Source organism: Saccostrea cucullata, unplaced genomic scaffold (assembly GCF_032062105.1).
Source record: "Saccostrea cucullata isolate Sc308-1 unplaced genomic scaffold, CSIRO_AGI_Scuc_v1 ctg9847, whole genome shotgun sequence".
Classification (NCBI taxonomy): Eukaryota; Metazoa; Mollusca; class Bivalvia; order Ostreida; family Ostreidae; genus Saccostrea; species Saccostrea cuccullata.
This window is the reverse complement of record NW_026924073.1, coordinates 4,612-22,359: the sequence shown is the minus strand read 5'-3', so window position 1 is coordinate 22,359 and position 17,748 is coordinate 4,612. Positions and strand designations below refer to the sequence as shown.

At 31.0% G+C, this 17,748-nt stretch overlaps 3 long non-coding RNA genes across 3 annotated transcripts; all 3 read left to right on the top strand.

The window, feature by feature from the left end:
- The first annotated feature begins 830 nt into the window (after window positions 1–830).
- LOC134265649 (uncharacterized) lies at window positions 831–1,325 on the top strand. Its single transcript, XR_009991795.1, has 3 exons — window positions 831–855; window positions 1,037–1,098; window positions 1,201–1,325. It is a non-coding gene; the product is annotated as an uncharacterized LOC134265649 (long non-coding RNA).
- Window positions 1,326–9,584: 8,259 nt separating this feature from the next.
- Window positions 9,585–10,415, top strand: LOC134265648 (uncharacterized). Its single transcript, XR_009991794.1, has 3 exons — window positions 9,585–9,739; window positions 10,120–10,184; window positions 10,275–10,415. It is a non-coding gene; the product is annotated as an uncharacterized LOC134265648 (long non-coding RNA).
- A 3,710-nt stretch (window positions 10,416–14,125) lies between these two features.
- LOC134265647 (uncharacterized) lies at window positions 14,126–16,153 on the top strand. Its single transcript, XR_009991793.1, has 3 exons — window positions 14,126–14,251; window positions 14,653–14,717; window positions 15,306–16,153. It is a non-coding gene; the product is annotated as an uncharacterized LOC134265647 (long non-coding RNA).
- Window positions 16,154–17,748: the final 1,595 nt, after the last annotated feature.

The window sequence follows — 17,748 nt, the reverse complement described above, 5'->3', positions numbered from 1 at the left end:
AACATTTTTATTTTAAAATGAATTATATTGATCTCTATTAAATTGAATGAAATGAAACTTCACACAGTAACAAAACAATTTTCTTTTATTTTAAATTATTTGAAAATAATATTACGAAGATTGTCATCGTCCAGATTCCTCATACCTTTATGTTAAAGTGTTGTAAACACGGTTTATTTCATCCTTTCACAATTGCAAATACTTTTGTTCCGTTTTGAATTCGCTATAGTTATAGTTTTGTTGAAGAAATTATTTTGTATTTTTTCTTTGAATCCGCCCCGTTTTGAATTCTAAATGCTATTAAAAAGGAAAAAAGGATTTGATCCTTACATCGCGGGTTTGATACAAATGTGAAACGTGAAAACCGTCCTGTTATGAGAGAGTATAAACCAAGATCTCAAGTCGCAGTAGGAATTGGCTCGGAAAAGATCCATCAATGCTCAATGCCATTAAGTGCCGAGTATTGGGTATTTGCAGCTTATTACTGGTATATTGTTATACAATAATGTATCAATATATTACTAATAATATTACACACACAATGTCTTTAAATATGTATCGATGCACCTCTAAAGACTAAAGAAGCTTTTAAAAAATATCATGCCGTATAAATTATTCACAATAAAAACATAGTCAGTTAAAGCTTATTTTAGAGATCAAATATGCCATGTTAATTGACATGTCACGTACAGACATAGACAATTTTTACATCACTTTAGCAGTTATAAATCAGACAAGGAAATAATAAAAAATCAAACGTGGTGGCATGGATCTTTTTCTGCCATCACCGTTGATGTTCGTTGCATACTGTCTATTTCATTATTTTCTAGTTTGTACGTCACGGATGTGCCAAGGGTAAGAAGAAATTTAAAGCTTTAACATGTGCAATTTATATAAAATGAAAATTTATTTTGATGCATTGAAAATATTTTCTAAATAGCGCTTATTGTTTGTGAGGAGGCAAATCACCAAAAAAATTATACAGTGGTTACATCTATTTATGTCACTATTTACATGTGAATATTTTGCTTATCAGGATAAATGGACCAAGATGTTGCAGTGAATTTATATGGAACAAGGCACTGAGTGAATGCATACGTTTGTAACTTTATAATAGCTAAATGTTCTCATTTTATGAATGAAATGTCAGATACTGGATCATAACTTAATGCATGTTAATGTCTTAATGTCTGTTGACAGCTTGCATGAAGGATTTTTATGGTACAGATTGCAGATCTACATGCCATCCACCATATTTTGGCCTGTACTGCAAGTTCGTGTGTAATTGCTCTGTTGAAGAATGTCACCATGCTCACGGCTGCAAAAGAAATTATTCAAGTACTAAAGCATGTGTTTTCAATACATTTATTGCTAATTTTAGAAGATGAAAGAACTAAATTCTAGAGAACATGATAATTTTATGTTTTCAGACGGATGTGACCGAGGGAGGTTTGGTGATTATTGTGAGAACAACTGTCGATACCCTGGCTATGGAGAAGGATGCCAGTTACAATGCAACTGTACTGAACAGCACTGTAATCCCTTTAAAGGATGCATGGGTAACATTAATACTAAAACAAGTTTCTAACATTTTGAACATTAGGCAAATATCTAATGTGTTACAATTTGTTTCCGTGTACATGCTGAGTTATTCAGTAATATTTTAGTTAAGTATCTCAGGGAAACTAAAGCATAGAGCAGAAATTAATCTAAATATAATAATGTTTTGTTTCTATTGTTTCATGAAAATTTTTTTAGAGGTAGCAAATGAGTTCTTGAAATTTTCTTCAGGTCAGATTTATTTTTTTTTTCTTTCGACTTTTTAAAATCAAGAATGAAACTAAACATTTTATGATTGAATTTATTTATCTTGAATCGGCTTCTGCTCGCTTTACCTCCCTAAATACATTATCAGGTTTATTGACTCCACCAGAAACCTGGATTAAACCAATAACAAATAGAAGCTATTCCATTCTGACGACAACCAGCAAAGGTATTTTTTAAAGTAGTAATGTGATGCATTTGTCAAAAGAAAATAACATTTTTTATCTAAAATTAGATTGAACAACTTTTTAATCGCATAAATAAAAATTTCTTCACAGCTATCAAAGAAATAAATATTTCTACAGAGTGTATATTACAGAAATAAAATATGTAAATATTGCTGTTATAGATGTATTGCAAAGACCGGTTGATTTTTGCTCGAAGAAAGCTACACAAATGTATATATATTATGCATAACCTTAAATAGCGTTCCTTCGCAGAGTCCTATTTACATATGATGATGAAAAACCATTTGCGATTATCTCATCCACATAATCTGCCGTAAAATGTTTTTAATTTAGAAATAAGGTATCATTTTAAAACTTTAAGCGGGATGTAAATGGGGTTGGTCATTTGATGTATATTGTTTTCACTACACAAACAATTTATTGTCATGTGACCAACAGATTTACGTACATGTAATTTATTTATTGATTAGTGTTTCAAAGATATTCAACTTGTTAATAAGAAAAAAGTATTTAGAAAACAACCATTTTGAACATTCCTTTTTCCTTACCTATTCCATCAGTCAACAAATGTACATTCCCATTATTTCATCGTATAGACTCCCGCCCCCTTTTAATTTTCAGAATGCACATGTTTATAAAGAATACATCATAGTTGATTTCAAATTTCAAAATAGAAGAAAGGAAAGTTGAATAACACCAAATAGTTTGTATTTGTGATGTTCAATTGAGTTTAGATTTTATAAACATGAGTGTATTTACTGTACTTTGAATAAAAAATATCTGTCATAATTTGGTGTAGCTGAAAAATAATTCGTGATTGGACTGTGGATTATTTAAAATTGTATCTTAGATAAATTTTGAGTGGTTTGTTTTTTGACACAGGCGTAAAAGCAATTAAGGATTTCATCAACACCACCAATACTTTTTATCAGAAAGTTCACTAAGCATCTGGCTCAGGTAAGCTAAAAATCACTGTAGTTTATAAATATCACTTGTGAAGACTGACATTTACAAAATTATAAAATATATACTCTAGGTCTACATACAAGATGTAGATAGTTTGCTCAAAACAGAATGCGTTTCGTATAAACTGATTTTCATATGACAAAGTTATCATTTAAGGTGTTTTGGGAAGGATAGATTATGTAAGCCTCCTTGGGATGAAAAACCATCCTTCGCTCCCTGTCTGACAATATTTCATCCATTGAAGCTATGTTACAACGCACTTTGAAAAATTACACACTTTGAAAAACTAAAATTTCTTTACAAAGTGCGTTAATATCGACCATATCAACGCACTTTGAAAAAAATATGTATGACTTGGTCAATGTAAAAGCAAATCTTGGGTATGATAAATAATTGAAGCTGTTTGATAACTCTTTGGTGATGAGGTCACTTCAGGATGTGAAGGTGAGCGATTTTAATTTCTCTCTGAAATGTTTTACGTAAGTTTTGCAGTTTGCATGCATTTTATATGTAAAGTATAATTTATTGAAAGTTTCAACGTCATACCAGTTATGCAAATACATATATTTGGGTGTAGCATAAGCATCGGTACCGGGAGGGGTAGGGTTCTTAGGAACTCAAATGTTTTGCAAAGATATAGAGGCATTGAGAATCGGGGCTTGCTTTTGAGGGGGGTGTTCACTTTCAATTTGCTTCTGACGACTATGTACACTGTATAAAAAAAGTGGGCTGAGAGACCTTCTACTCGCCTTCTCCTTGTTCCCAATGAGATTAAATGAATACATGTAAATTAAAATGTTTTTCGAAAGATAGAATTGATATAAAAGTTGATTCTCTCAATTATTAAAATCTATGTATTTTTTGGTTTTTTGTTTTATGCATATTTTTTTTTCAAAGTGCGTTATATGTCCCAAGGTAAGAAATGTTTATGTACACTCTTAATGCACTTTGAATTTTTTTTTTAAAGTGCGTTGAGTTTGTCCCAAATTTAACGCACTTTGAAAAAAAAATTCAAAATGCGTTTTGTCCCAATTTTAACGCACTTTTTTTTCAAAGTGCGTAATTTTTTTCAAAGTGCGTTGCCACAAAGCTAACATATTGCCTTCAACCCCAGTCAGTATTTGTAAATTATATGATCAACCTATGCCATCAACATTTTTTTTTACTTTTATTACGTACAATGTATGACCTCCTCATTATTTAAAATGCTTCAATACTCTCTTCCTCCGCCTCAGTTTACAAATCTTTACGAATTACATGAAGTTTAATAACGACCTGATTCCATTTTGAATATATGATCTGACAATGTCCAGAAGAGCTGATTTTTATTACATAATTGGACCTAAACATATATTTTAAACATGATTGACCTTTGACTTCCTAACTGTAAATCGATTTATACTGTGGATCTGTTTTATCGTTTAATCTCTTTTGTTTTTTTTTCGAAAAAAAAGATATGCAGACGCCTTTATTTCCCCTTTTGATGTCATCATATTTTTCTTAACTGTTTTTGCATGCTATAAAAATGCTATAAATGTTCTTACATCTTAGAGAACTGGGTAAAAATTGCAACTGTTAGTGAAAGTTTCTGCGACATCACAAAAGTAAATTAACGTGATTTTAGATGACAAAATGCTCAAATCAAAAGAATTGATCTAAGTAACACGCTCAGGTAGATAACACGTCGTATTCGAGGTAGTGTAGACCTAACAAAAAATACCTGTGACAACATTTACAACTCACTTTAATTTAAAAATGTTCATAATTTTATAGCTTTAGTCCAGAAACATTTTTTACATCCCGCAATACATACAATTACACGTTTTGATGTAATTTATTTAAACTTTTATCTCTAATATACACGCTATATATGGAACATTTGTGAAAAATGTGAGTCTACTTTTAGTCAAAGACAAACAAATGACTGCCGCAAAAATAAACAAATCAAGTGACCTCAGAGATATCTCCTAATATATATACATGTACAAATATGAGATTGTATACAATAATATAACATCAGGAAGATGTTTGAACTAACGACTGACACGGAAAAAGGACATTCAATTTAATTCCAATATCTTTCCCTTACAGTCATATTCGGGAAATGCTGGCTACATGTATATTTCCTCAATATATTTATACGAAAGTGAACCTGTCATAAACCAATCTTTAGTTTTGAATTTTGTAATATCTTTTTATAATTTCAGCAATTCTAGAATTTTAAAACTGATAATGTTGTCTTTCTTGCAAACTACAGTGGGCAAGTGTATTCATTGTTGAAATCCAACTGATTTATAAACATAAATTATATTAATTTGGAATTTTGTCTGCAATATAAATTTAATAAATCTAAAGACAAATTGACAAAATATAAAACAAATCAAATTGTTTCATTATTAATGAGTCTAAATCGAGTGCCCATAACTTTGCGTCTTTTTTTCATTTCATGCAGTCATATGTGCGACATTACTACTTTACCCAATACTGTGATTTTAATACAAAATAAAGATTATCTGTAATGTCTACTGGTCTGAAAATGTAAAAGTACGACAATGATTAGCTAAAAAAAATAAATCTATTCTAATTAAATAGGAATGACATGTTTAACATGATTATCGAAAATAAATCATTTTATAATCGAAGAGAAATGACACAATTAGGAATCATATTTTTGAATAAAATAACAACTTAAAGGTGATGAATTCTCGAATAGAAATAGCATTTTTTTTTCTCAGAAGAATAAAAACTAATCGAATAGGAATCACATTTTATGGAATAGGAATGACATGATTTAGAAAAAGAAAAACCAAAAATTTTGAATTTGATTTACAAAATAGTATTATATTGCAACGTTTTACCCGCCATACCAGACAGGAGATAGTGGAATATTACTTTACGAATACGGAAAGTTCATTTTGGAAAAAAAAGAAGAAATCATTCTTTTTTTACAGTATGGTTTCTGTTTGCCTTCATCTTCCATAGTCAGTAATACTTCCAAACATGACACTTAATTTAAACTTAAGTTCACTAGGATATATCGAGTCGACATATGAACTAAAGTAACTATTGTTACTTGATCATACGACATCAGTGCATCTAAATGTTGAGTTGAACCCCACTGCACTTATTTTCTTCTTTTCATGTAACGTATTTAAAACATATTCTGATTCTGCTTCATAGAAATGTTAAAATCGGGCAAAAAAGGAGCACATAGAAATTGCAAGTTTTGAAAGAAAACTTGGTCTCATAAGACTGCAGAAACCATGTCGATAAGGAACTCCAGCTTTCCTTTAATATCAACTTCAGGATACTTTTAGGTAGAATCAGAGTGATTTCAACAAAGTGATTTTCGTTGATGACCTATCACAAGATACTAAAATTCCCGAGTTCCATTTTTATTGAGAAAATAGCTGTATATGATGTAAAAATGTATAGTTCTTAATTTGCCGCGAGGAATGCTTGTTTAGATTGTATAAAAGTTGTACGTTTTCATGTTACTGACTTCTGGAAAAATTGGTGATTTTAAATTTCTAAAGTGGGAGAGGGGAGCTAAGCATCCCTCCCTCCCTGTTCCCGACGCATATGGATTAAATCACAATTGTGGAAACCAAGTCATAAATATTTGTTTTTATACTGTTGAATTTAGAACCGGTTTCATGATCAAAATTCCACGACCCAGCTTAGTTTTCAGCGGACTGGGGTCTAAATTCAATACCTTTGGTCTAAGTATGCAACGTTGAAAAATTACCCCGGGTCAATTTTCAACCTGAGTCAAAAATTAACGTTAAACCGTGTCATCATCGAGTAATAACGGAAAATCCCGTCGTTAATTACGTATAATGGACTTAAAATTAGCATGAAAAATGACAGTCATCAATTGACTCAAAGATAAATTGTTTTTGCTGACAAAGTCGTTGTATCGACCAAATAACTGACAAAATTATATTCTTGTTTCATCAACTTGTTTGTCAATAGTTTACATGAACCTCCTTTAAGAAATTGTCCATGTGTAGAGCATTATCTTACGTATTGAATCAACGGAGAGAAATAAACTCTGTTTACAGGTGATGAAGGTATATTTTTACATAAGTAAAATAAGATGACAATTGAAGAGTCATCACGTTTCTCAAAAAGCTTTGTTGTAAGATTATAACTATCGTATTTTCAAGTTAAATTTTGACAATAAATAAACAAAGGGCATGCTGCCTATTTTTTATACATTATTTTTCTGTATTACAATAACACACGTGCATGGAAAGATTGTTAAAGAACTATATGCGGTATTTTGCATATATTTGCCCCCATAAAAGTCAAATTTTGTAAACTTCCTGAAATGTGCCGAATTCAATAAATTGTATGAGAAATATAAATTAACAGAAAATATTATAGTGTCAAAGCAGTGTATTCACAATTTTGTTTTTATGACGTCACAAACAAGTCCGATTTTATATCCTTTTACAGAAAGAGGACAAACTGGACAAAATTTAAACAAGTTTAGCTTAAAAATTTATAGAGCGCAATTTTGTTCAGGAACAATATTGACATATTTCATTGATATTAACATTCTACACATTATATCAAAATATTGATCCTGAACACACATGCGCTCGGTGACTTTTTCTCAAAATATCGACGAAATGTGTACAGTTTTCTGTAAAATTCATAAAAACCGAAATTTACGTCATGTTTGTGACGTCATTACATACATATGGCGTCATTACTTATGAAAATATTCAGTGCTTTGAATTCAGCGTATACTCCCCTGTTTAAGAACTTAATTAAATATATCTCCATCAAAGTTTGATTTGGGGGGCAAATTTTGGTTACTACCGAATAAAGTTCTTTCAAAACCTTGTAGGTTAAAATGAATCCTGTGATTCATTAAAATCTATAATACCAGACTTACATGTATATAAAAGAGTTCTACTTCAAAGAAAGCTTTTAACTAACTTTTCATACTTTTCCCAGATTATGAGAAATACATCAGTTTGCATCGCTAACCATATCTGACAAGTGCCAAAGGATTCTTTGTTTGATTTACTTTCAAGATTAAAAGTATATGATAATAATATCTTTAATTTTACCACCAATTCCTGCAACTCCAGTGAGGACATTAAAACAAAATAAAAAATAAGAGGAATTGGTGATAGGACCCCTATTTTGCTACACACAAATATTGCAGCTTTATGTCAAAAATTCCAAGCACATTAAATATGGTATACTTTTGTATTATTTGAACTCTAATACATTCAAATGACATTCCATAGGCCTCTTTCTGTGCACCCAATACTATCATACTTACATAAGGAATCGAAACACCATGTTGATTTATGCTCGGGTGGATCCTGTGCACCCTTGAAATCACAAAACTGGGATAGGAATTAAATTATAATGATAATACACTGTATTCATGTATATAACAATAAAAAAAATGTGTTACTGAAGACCACTGGTTTCACACAAATAGGTAATATTTGACAAAATCCGATTTTTTAAAAATAATTTATTACATTAAAGGGATTAAAAGTTTAAGTCGTATTAGGCAATGTTTTGAAATATGCAAAATCTGGAGTAGACAGGTTTAAAGTGGCTTCATTTAATTAATTTTTTATTCCTATGAAACATATTAATAATTATTTTCCGTTCATTTTTAAACAAATGCGTTGACTTGAATTGTCTAAGAAAAAGCCACCGCTAGGTCGCAGTGCAATAGGTCACAAAGTTTGTAAACAGAAGCTGAAGTACTACGGTAGTAGAAAATTAGCGAATTAATGTTTTCACCCGCCACCCTCCCAAACCTGAAAACTTGTTAATTTTGTGTTGGCTGTTTTATTGGTCCCCACCTTTGATTTTGCAATAATCATTGAACTAGTCAGATGTTCCTCAGAGTGTATATATTGTAAAGTTTTACAAAGTACATTAAGTTGACTTTGCTTAATATGGAGTGTTATTAACTTTTCTTACAATTAGTATTATACTGCATTAGTAGTTTCGTCATTATGTTAATTAATGACCTTTTTTCAATTCAAGTTGTGTTTATCTCTTTGCTGTTATTCAAACGAAGCTAGTAGTTTTGCTTGGGCGAGATGACAAAAAAACATTTATCCTGATTTAATTTCCGTATCTATAAGGTTATTTTGAAGTAAGTACACGATATAGAAAACCATCCTGCCTGACTTGGCAATATTCTTTCTGTTATTCCAAATGGAGAAAACAAGCTTATTTCCCTTTTAGAAGAGTGGATATTTCAAATATAAGAGGTATTTCATTGTTCTCAAAACCTAATTGTTCATGATTTGATTATCTTTTCATGAATCATACCGTAATATTTCACAAATAAGACTTACACATTCAATTTCAACTTAATAAACAAATAGTCCCAACAATGAAGCATTTAAAATTTATATACATTGTATTCTAAAATATTTGTAGAATTCTGTAGGAAAAACTTTAAAAATCCAATACAAATTGAACTGAACACTTAAAAAAGGCATTTTATTTAATTGTATTTCCTTAAAAATATTCGTTACATAAACAGGACATAACTACTATATAGGATTTTAAATCATATTATTTGTTTACTTTTGAAGTTACGCACCAGGGATGGAAAATGAAATCGGCCATCTGTAATTATTAGATAGAGATTGTAAAGAACAGAAAATGGTTATTTTGCAATGCAGCAATTGCCTTGAACATATACTTTTTTCAGCAATGATTTCAACATTTCTTTGGCTTCCATCAACTTTAGAACAATGTGAAGGGTGAGTTATATATTTTTTTATATAGCATGTATGATCCTAATTATTCAATTTACATAAAGAATACATGTAATGATCTAAACTTTCATACATATAATTGTTTGAAGGTAAATCAATCAAAGTATTTACTTTTGAACTTTCACTTATTCTGATAATTGTTGGATATTGTGAAATCACTTATTATCGTGGAAGGTTTTCTTTTTTGTTGTTCATACTAATATCCTACACAAAATCTGCTTAAATTTCACACTTCAATATAATGTTTCTTCTTATCGACGAGATCAAATCCTCTCGGACAATTAATTTTTCCTCAACAGATGAAAATCTAATCATTGGAAAATATGTGATTTTCCAGTATACAGAGCAGTTAAATATTTTTTCAGACCTTCAGGAGATCTCATCTGTTGTTACGGGTATACGTGGAATGATACGCTGAATGCTTGTATCAGTATGTACTCTACATATTAAATAATATTGCATGCAATCAGTGTTTATGTATTCAGATGTTCTTCATATTCGTTATTAACGTAATTGTAAGGTTGTACTGATGGATTCTATGGAGTAAATTGCTCTACTCCTTGTCCATTTCCATCATTTGGCTGGAAATGTGAGGGGAACTGTAACTGTGGAATTGAGTATTGCAATCATGTTTCCGGTTGCAGAGATCACACAAAGAAATCAAAAAGCAAGTGGACTTCTTATTGAATAAGTAGTCAATTCCTATTTTCAAATTTCATTTTACTACTGTCTTGACAAAATTTATTTCAATGTTCTACGCATTTACTCTTTCCGAGTAATATAAATTATCTTCTATCAAATTATAGAAAATGCAGATTATCAGCCTTCAGAATCAACGAGTCTAAATTCATCAAACGGTAAGGCAGTTTTTCAGATTTTTCCCTCTAAATCACAAAAACGTTTTTTTTTTTTTTTTTTTTTTTTTTATAATATCTAGAAATAAAAAAAAAAGAATTTTAAGGTTCCTTAAGATACTTTATGCATATTGATAATGTATTTCTTTCCTAAATGCTGGAGTATCGCTCTTTGGATATACTCCAGCTTCATTTCAATAGCATCTTCTTATATGGTAAGTTATGTGAATGCCGCAAGATAGAATCAATAGAATCGCTTCGCGGGAGACTGAAAGTGCGTCTCTTTAGAGATAGCGTGGGTCGCCACTTTCTTTCAGGACGCCGAAGAATTAACTCACTGGAAATTTTTCTACAATTTTTATCAACTTCCCTTCCTCCACCTTCCTTTTTTAATGAATAAACACATATTTTATATGTTTCTGTATTGCGGTCTCAGACAACATGGTATAGGTTGGTTTAAAATTATTTACATCATTAATGGGAAAATTAATGGGAATTATTATTAATTGATATTGATTAAAATATTATCGGGGTAAATAATCAAATATTCATAATTATGTATCAAATTTTAATTAGGTTATGATTACATAACCATTTAATGTGATTTACATCATTTTATTATTTCATGAAATTAAAATTTGTTTAACTAATAAGGTCACAGTAGTGGCAGAGTGCAACATAATTTATTGTCTCGGTATCATGTATGAATATGTATAAGATGGAGGGCTTAGGAGGCTAAGAATGGTTAATTACACGAGCGGAGGAAATGCATACTAATTGAAAATACGTGGAAGTATGCTTTATTGGAATGTTTGGATTCGAACATTGTCAATTATGGATATACATGGTTACAAATTTTACTCAAACTGCATCGTGACTTACATTTATATATGTAGAAAAGTAATTAGGAATTCGCTCCGAACGGGGTGGTTTTCGTATATGGCTGGGACAATGGTCCTTATACTTTCCACTTCATGCATTTATGCAGTGAAGACTTTCAGGTTCAAAAAGGGTATCCTTTTTAATGGAAAAGTATAGATTTTTGACCTTAAGTGTTCTCACTGATTCTTTGGACATTTGCCATGAAACTTTTGAGAAATATTGATGAAGAATCGGTTGTATTTAGTAAACCAGCGTTCCTTTTATTATAATTTCTAAACTAATAAACCAAAAATAAAATTAAAATAATAAGTCTGTTATTTAACACATGTAAAGTCAAGAAAGCTAGTGTACATTTTTACTACCCCTCCCCCTTATAGAAACATGTAAGTGCTTCTAGATAAAAACAAGAAATTATTTTTCCTAACCCGTAGTCGCCCTCTCACGGATCATAAATCTTCTAAAGACCAAAAAAATTCTCTAAAGTTTGTTTGCCTTTGAAGCATTAGTTAATCGGCAAACATTTGTACAGATGAGCAAAGATAAAAAAAAATTACTTCTTGTCTCACAGTTATATTCTGTTAAATGAAAAATCTAAGTTTCCCCAATGCTCATATATAAGGATATTCCGTGGCCTTGATAAGTTTTACATGTAGTTACACATGTTTAAACATCTGCGTTCGGATATATTTCATGTTCACTCAATCAGAAATAAAACAAACAAAAAGATTTTTGAGAAATTCAAAACGTTTGCTAATCGACAATTCTGTCTGTCAAAACTGGTATCTCCTCACAACGAGCCATGTATTAAAGCTTCTTTGAATAAAACAGAACGAAACACAGAGGTATTTCTAATTTCCGGTTCGAGGCGACATACGCTATTGCTTGTAATGGCAGATTTTCTAGTTTTTAAATAATTGTTACTATTTGAATTAAGACTCACGAGAGATGATTTCTCTCTTTTTTAAGTACACCGCAATGGGTAAAGTAAGAAATGAAGAATATTTAAGACGTACGAAAATAATCACAAGTGTTAGAATATAGACCTCATCAAGCAAATTGGTTGTGTATAGAATGACATTAAAGTAAATTTTACCTTATTTCAGACAATAACATGTATGCAGCCTATTGTATAGAAAAAAATGAAATATTACATTTCATAATATTTTAATGCGTTTTCCTATTCATAATTAATGTTATTCTTCTTCTATAAAACATTTATTAGAGAATGAAGAATATCAACTGCCAGACTCAACGAGCCTTAATTCATCAAATGGTAAGACAATGTTTTCTCTTCTAAATCACAAAAATATTTTTTGCTTAAATCGCACATTTAATGTATCTATAAGACAGGGTAAATTTTGATTGTTATTATTATTTTGAATCTAGATTTTACGAGAGATTATTTCTCCATTTTTTCATTGCATTGTTTTATAATTATGCAAAACTGCATATGATTAATCATATATTCTTTATACTCCTGAAATTACAAAAATTTGATATGAAATAAAACCCACAGAAAGAAGGATATGGAGATAACGAACAGAATTCAACATCAGAGTCCATAAAACAATACAAAATAGGAGCAGAGGAAACATGGACCTCCGAAACATCAGAGGTGGGATCAAGTGCCATAAAGGAGTAAGCATCCCCTGCTGAACACACTCGTCAAGTGCTCCTTGTCATGATCGGGAAATACCGGAAAAAGTGTCGTCAATTCAGTGTATAAATAATTGACTAACAATTAGTATGAAAACGTCAATCAGCATTTAACTCAACGTTAATTGTATTTGCTGACAAGGTCATTGTATCGAAAGTATTTCACCTTTTCATAAAAAAAGACATGGATTTGCAAAATCAGCCACTGTCCTGCTTAATCATCTTTCCAAATGTCCATCGCAGAAATAAAAAAAATATGTTTTATAACAACGTGAAAGTCACGGGTCTTTCTTATAAGAGTTTTAATATATAAGTCCCGTGACACGGTAGGCGTTTGCACGATAAAGAACCATCACTGCTGTATGGCCCTGAGCCTAATTTGAAGCCCTTTAGCGGCATACAGTGAGGTATAGATTGTGACGTAACACAAATTAAGTCAGCTGCGGTATACTTCAACACTTAATTACAGGCTATGAGGATAACAGCAATTTATCACCACCATCGATTGGAACTATTCCACTCCGATGTGCCCCGGAAAATAGCTGCAGTCTTGAGGGATATAGACTTATTATTGTCCTTACAGCCAGTAGTTATGAATATATAAATAATATTTTGAAGTAGATAAGCAAATTTGTCCGGAGTGAAGTTCAATGATGAAAAATTATACAATAGTATTCAGAATTTTTAATGAGCATTAAACGAAAGGTCGAAAAGAAAAAAAGGTAAATGTTAAAACTGTTTAGCTGACATGAAACTACTGCCATGTATTGTGAATTATGTAAAATCGATCACCAAAGAAGTGTACAAAATGCTGTTTACATCATAAATAAAACAATTATTATTTAACTTTCGTATTTTGTACAATCTAAACACGAAAAAAAAAAACATTCTTCAATGTATTGAATTGTCGAGGAGAGCAAGTATTATACAAGTTATGTACTATTGCGCCTGGTGATTCGGTCAAATAATGACCTATGACCTTTGAGAAACTGCATGCAGGTATGAAGATATTTGCTCTCTGTTTGTTTATTTAATAATGAAATACCACATATGTATGCATTTGAACTTTAGAGTGGCTTGGATCAACTTCACAAAGATGCGATGGGTGAGTAACACAATTTCTATTACTTTAGATATAATAAAGATTACTGAAAATGTATAAAATAGACGAGTCTAGGGCCGTTATTACAAAAAAGAAGCATGGGTATATTTTGAGTCATATTTTGTTTGTAAAGAACACTAATATCAGATTTCTAGAACATTGATAGAATATGATGTTCTCCCTTTCACAATCCCTCTTATAAACATATGCATTTTCTACCACTTTACAAAATATAAAATGACTCTGAATGCTAAATCAAAATAAACGTCATATGAACTTTTTTCCCTCACATGAAGTCTGTCCTGAATATTAAAAAAAGTTTCCCAAGCCTTTCCATTATACTTACTTACACAGATGGTTATTGGTTATATGGCGTAAAATTGTTTTTTTTTTTTTTATTTCAGACCATCAGGAGCTGGCATCTGTTGTTTCGGGTTTCTGTGGAATGATACCTTAAATAAATGCATTCGTATGTATTCTCAATATTAATGAAGGACTATGCACGTTTACTCTAGATATGCGTCTACATTTTATGAATTCATAATATTGATGTTCCTCAGTAAACATCGTTTACTGAGGAACTAGTAAACATCGTTTGCAGGGATGATTTCTAAACCATTTAAAAATTGTTTAAAACAAAAAACAGTTCAATTGTAATTGATTAATTATTTTAATACCAGTGCTAAATAGTAAAATATCCCTAATTTGTGAAATGACAGTCCATGTTACCAGTAAAATGGAATTTGTTTTACTGGGAAAAAATGGTTTTAGAAATATTTAAAAAAAAAAAATCCTTTTTCCGTTGATTTTCAAAGTGAAAAGCACCAGTTTTACCAAAAGTGTAGAGTTATCTCTCATTATTCTCCCAAATAAATATTGTTGTGTGAGAATCCATATAAATATCAATATAAGTGCTAAAAATCATACGAATATCTTAACTTTTGAAAACTGACGAAGGTACGCGGGAGAACAATAGTACTGTTCGCAGTTCTTTCTATTTTATTGCATTTAATTATGGTGTGTTTGTACTGCTCCTTGCATACAAATTGTTTTTTAGAGTGCAGGGATGGATTCTATGGTTTGAATTGTTCGACCCCCTGTCCATACCCATCGTTTGGTCGTAAGTGTGTGGGGCGCTGCAGTTGTAGATATGAGAGTTGTCATCACGTGACCGGATGTAGGGAACACGAGCAATTTGAAGGCAAATGAGACTCTCATTAGTCATTCTTTTTCATATTTTGATATTTTAAACTAACACCGATTTGCCACTGAATTTTAGTTATTAAATGTTTGAATTTGACATGGAAAAAATAATTATTATTAATTTATCCTTCAGAATTAACTTTGAGGTGAGACAATTCGTGATGTCTATCTCAAATGCAGGGTGACAACTGTTGCCATCCTTCAGATGACAATGAAATAGCTTTAGCGAGCATGTTGGGTTAAAAATGTGTTGTCACGCTGTGAATGCAAGTGCAGTGGTTTATGGGAAATAACTCATATAATTATATTATTATACATGCAAAATAATTAAATATGCGGAATCAGTAAACAATTAATTCTAAAGATGACGTCAATGTTGTATGTTAACATATTTTGGAATTATGGAATCAGAGCAGAGTAAGTGAAAACAAAAGGTTTGATAACTATTTTCTATTCTATTGATGATTTAGATTTTACAGGATAATAAAACTATTATGGACTGTTTAGAAGGGAGACGTCACCAATTGTCAGGTCTTAGTAAGGTTGTCAATGTCAAACGCAAGCGCCCGAGGGTGTCAACCGTTCTCAGACCTGATAATTTGTGATATCTCCCTTCTCAAGCGTCAATAATTATATATTAGCGAGTGGCTCCATTCTTGATTTTACTTAATTTTGCAATTGCTAAAGGATACAGAATATGACCTCCCTGAGCAAATCATCATTTTGTTTTTTGATTATTTGTCAAATCATTCTTTAAAGTATTAGTAAATTATTCTCTAATATTTCAAACAAATATTGTTAAAAAACATTTCTGCTTATACTTTGACTAGTGCATGTACGTTGTAAATATATGTAATATGTTTCTGAGTTAAAAGATGGATTGTGTTTTACTGTTAAAAGAATCTTTTATTTTTTATTTTAAAAAAATGCTAGAAAGGTTTAATAGTTGCATGTCAATGATACGTCTTCGCGATCGGAAACATCTTTTTCCTTCCTTAATCCTTTTTTTTTCTTTTGATTTAGTCACAGATTCAATCAACCTGAATAACATACGTAGAATCAATACACTGATGAATCGTAACTCTTACACAGCCACAGGTACTGAGAAAGAATTGAATTCCTTGGTGTATGGTATAATCAGTCTTGGAGTCGTAGCTGTCATCTTAGTAATATTGTATATGCTTACTTTTTTGAAGAGACCTAATGTTCGAAGTGAAGTAACAACAGTGATATAATGCATATCTTTTTTAGCTTTACAGTCTACTGCAGTACGCAGGGCTCAGATATTGAAAAATAAACACTTTTTAAATATTTGAAAACATTCAAATTTTACATTTAAAGGTAGAAAGAACGGATTATAATCTGGAACAATAACTTGTAAACCGTGTAAAAATATTCCAGGTTTAGATGAATAATTTAGCGATTATCTGTATTCCGTATGTGTGTTGCGGGTTTATATCAATATTGTAAGAAAAATGTCAAAAACGTTGTAACATTTATCTAGATTTTAACAAATGAACACAATATATTCTGGCTCCACTTTGCACCATTCCCTTACACCATACACCATACAATACAGAACAAGGGACGCATACGTAGGACTTTTAACGTGGATCGGGACCTACTTAACACAAGAACAGTAAACACATTAAGTTACATATTAATACAGAAGAAAATTTTACATACAAGTTATGACCCACATAACCCACTATGCATGATAATGGTATAATAATGGAGTGAACATCGGAGTGCAGCATTACAGACCTTGTATTTTCAAATGCTTTTACACAATACTTACATGGACAAGTAAATTATTTTAAATATAACTTACACTTATACACAGTTACTTTACTTACATAGTTACTTTACTGTTGAATATTATAATGAAACTAAGTACTGGAATACTGGTGCCGATACAATTAATTGATTAACACTACTTACAGACACAATATAGAAATATTGCATGTAGTTGAGTGTAAAATTTGAAGTTTTCACCCCAAGAAAACCATTGTCAATCAAGGCGCAGATGAGGTTGACAATGGTTATCGAAGGGTGAAAATTTTCAATGTTACACTTAACTACATTCAATATTTATTATATCATACTGAATATTATACAAATACATATATCATAGTACCGTGGGCGCATTAATTCTGCGCAGTCGCTTTTTTCTTTTGAAATATCACCCGTCGTCAAGCACTGTCGACTGTTGCTACGCTGGAGGATGTGGCTTCATTATTCAGCGGGTGATAGTGTTTTTTAACAAATGTTTTTTTCAACCAATCAGATGCATTTAA